Genomic DNA, 3,734 nt, shown 5'->3' on the forward strand with positions numbered 1-3,734 from the left:
TATTTTTAGTTTGGGTTTTTTTAAGTATAGTTGGTATCCAATCTTATATTCAACATTTTTATACTTTACAATGTGATCATCCCCCTAATTCTAGTAATTGCCTATTAGCATGCAAACTTATCACCATATTATGGACTAAATTCCACTTCCTGTTTGCACCCATCCTCTGGTAACCATCCCCTTGGACTCTTTTTTCTAAGAGTCCTTTTTTATTTTGTTTTGTTTTGTTTTGTTTGTTTTATGTTGTTTTTATATTTCACATGTAAGTGAAGCTATACAGTATTTGTCTTTATTTACCTGATTTATTTCACTTAGCATATTCTTTAGACTCATCCATGTTGTTTCAAATGGCATAATTTTGTTCTTCCTTATTGCTACATAATATTTCACATCTCTTTATCCATTCATCAACTGATGACACCTCGGTTGCATCCATAGCTTGGCTATTATAAAGAATACTGCACTCTTTTCGTGGCTCTGCAGAGGCTGTCGGCTGCTTCAGGATGAAGCTCAACATCTCTTTCCCAGCCACTGGCTGCCAGAAACTCATCGAAGTGGATGATGAACGCAAACTTCGTACCTTTTATGAGAAGCGTATGGCCACAGAAGTTGCCGCCGACGCTCTGGGTGAAGAATGGAAGGGTTATGTGGTTCGAATCAGTGGTGGGAACGACAAATGGTTTCCCTAGGAAGCAGGTGTCTTGACCCATGGCCGAGTCCGCCTGCTGCTGAGTAAGGGGCACTCCTATTACCGACCCAGGAGGACTGGAGAGAGAAAACGCAAATCTGTTCGGGATTGCATTGTGGATGCCAACCTCAGTGTTCTCAACTTGATCATTGTAAAAAAAAAAAAAAAAAAGGGGGGGGGGGGAGGATAATCCTGGTCTCACTGACACCACTGTGCCTCGTCGCCTGGGGCCCAAAAGAGCCAGCAGAATCCACAACTTTTCAATCTCTTTAAATAAGATAATGTCCTAAAATATGTTGTGAGAAAGCCTCTAACCAAAGAAGGTAAGAAACCTGAGACTAAAGCACCCAAGATTCAGCATCTTGTTACTGCACGTGTCCTGCAACACAAACGCAGGCGTATTGCTCTGAAAAAACAATGCGCTAAGAACAAGGAAGAGGCCGCAGAATATGCTAAACTTTTGGCTAAGAGGATGAAGGAGGCCAAAGAAAACCGCCAGGAGCAGATTGTGAAGAGATGTAGAAGTAGACTGTCCTCTCTGAGAGCTTCTAACTCTAAGTCTGAATCCAGTAAAAAAAAAAAAAAAAAAAAAAAAAAAAAAAAAAAAGAGAGATTTTGTAACTAACAAATAAAGGAGAGCAAATGTCAGAACTCCCCCCCGCCCCCCCCCCCAAAAAAAAGAATACGGCAATAAACATGAGGGTACATATATATTTTTCAATTATTGTTTTTGTTTTCCCTGTATAAATACCTAGAAGTGGAATCGCTGGCTCATGCGGTATATTCATTTTTAGTGTTTGGAGGAATCTCCATACTATTTTCCATAGGAGTCGTGTCAGTGTGTGATCCTTCCAACAAAGCACAAGGGTATCCTTTTCTCCACATCCTTGCCAATACTTGTTATTTGTTTATTTTTTTATAATAGCCAGTCTGACTGTGTGAAGTGGTATCTCATTGTGATTTTAATTTGCATTTATCTGATAATTAGTGATGTTGAGCATCTTTTCATATGTTTGTAGGCCATCTGCATATCTTCTGTGTAGAAATGTATTTTCATATCCTATGTCCATTTTTAAATTTATTTTTTGTTATTGTTTTGTATGAGTTTCCTACATATTAGATCACTGAAACAGAATAGATAGCTCAAAAATAAACCTTCATTTATTATGGTCAACTAATCTATGAATAAAAAAGTAAAAATACATACAGGAGTAAAGACAATATCTTCAACAAGTGGTGTAGGGAAAACTGGGCAGATGTATGCAAAAAAATGAAACTGGACCACTCTTTTATACCATATACAAAAATAAACTCAAAAACATTAAAAACTTAAATGTAATGCCTTAAATTAGAAATAATCTTATTATGTAAAATATATGGAAATATTTGTTTTAAAGAGAAAACCTAGAAATATCTATGTCATAGTAGATATTGATCAATATAGCTCTGCAGACTTTTTTTTTTTTTTTACCAATTTCAAAATAATGGAAATTTTTATTTTCTGTTTACCTTTGTGTGGTAATGTCAAAGCAAGTTAGATAGATTAAAATTATGATATCTTTAAATTTCTAACTTATGAAATTTTAACATCAATTCATGAGTTCAATGAAATGCCTCAGTGAGCTCTTGCTTTTGTATTTTCCATGATTCTTTCATGGATAGTGGAAACTGGAAGCTGATAAAAAAAAAAAAAACAAAAAAAAAAAAACAAACAAAAAAAAAAAAAAAAAACAGCAAGTTTGGGAACAACTCCAAATTCCTGCCTAGCCTCTTTAGTTGTGTCTTTTCTCAGAGCTTTGTTTTCTCTCTCAGGAGCTATTTTTCTTTCAGAGATAGTTTCCTTTTCTTTTAATCTATTACTTTCTTCCCTCTCAGAGGTCTACCTACACTATTCTCTGATGGGTATCTAATTCCAAAGACTACTGTCTACCTAACAGACTTATTTACTTACTGCTCAATTCTTTTCTGCTCCCCTTGACTCCTTCTAAGTCCTTGCTATATGTTTTCTTCTATCCTTCTACTTTCAAGGAATCTGAGTAGCAAGTTCTACTTATGAGAAACTACAATATATAAACTGGTATTCATCCCATCAGATATGTGGATTTTACTTTGAATCACCTGTGCCACTAAATATATGATTGGCTTTCTAAATATTTAGATAAAGGTGAAGAATATTGAACAAAGATAGAGAACTTTTAATCAATTTCTACCTCTGTTATGTTGGAAGTGTTTTTGAAAAGGCACTCTGAAATGTACTTAAAGTTATCAATTTTTAATTTGCCTTTAAGAAAATTTTTTTTTCAAAATGTCATCCTTTTATTATGGCTTCACCTGTGTAATGTATGTGACCAGTCTATTCTGACTTCAGAAGTAATTTGCCATTTTAGAGGCAAGATGTGATTAAGTCCTTAAAATCTTTAATCTTATGTCTGCTAGAGTTCACTGATGGTAGCTCTGTATATTGTCCTATTCTTATGAGCTTATTTTTTCCTTTGTAATTATCAAAATTATGTATATTACCATTCTACAGATTGGTTTGTCACTGATGATTATTTCTTTTATTGTGCACAAGAAGCTTATTAGTTTCATGTACTCCTATTTGTTTATTTATGTTTCATTCATTGTACTTGGGTATCAGGTTCATGAAACCATTGTGAATATCAATGTAATAAAGATTTTTTCCATTATTTTCTTCTAGGAGTTTTATAGATTTCAATCTTAAGCTTAAATTTTTAACCCATTTTGAATTAATCTTTGTGGATGTATAAGATATAAATCTAATTTTATCCTTTTGCATGTGTATATAATTTTTTTCTCAGCACCATTTGTTGAAGAAACTATATATTCCCTATTTTATGTTCTTGTCACCCTTGTTGAATATCAAATGACCATGTGTGAGTAGATTTCTGAGCTCTTGATTCTATCCCATTGATCCATGTGTCTGTGTTATGACAGTGCCATACTTATTGTTTTAATTATTGTAGCTTTGTAATATATTTTGAATTCAGAAAGTGTGATGTCTCCATCTTTGTTATTAGTTTTCAAG

General features: G+C 33.9%; 1 pseudogene; it reads left to right on the forward strand.

The window, feature by feature from the left end:
- Positions 1-460: 460 nt before the first annotated feature.
- On the forward strand, positions 461-1,936 carry LOC118730164 (annotated as a pseudogene).
- The last annotated feature ends 1,798 nt before the right edge of the window (positions 1,937-3,734 follow it).

The sequence above is a fragment of the Pipistrellus kuhlii genome, unplaced genomic scaffold (genome assembly GCF_014108245.1).
Source record: "Pipistrellus kuhlii isolate mPipKuh1 unplaced genomic scaffold, mPipKuh1.p scaffold_m20_p_1, whole genome shotgun sequence".
Lineage (NCBI taxonomy): Eukaryota > Metazoa > Chordata > Mammalia > Chiroptera > Vespertilionidae > Pipistrellus > Pipistrellus kuhlii.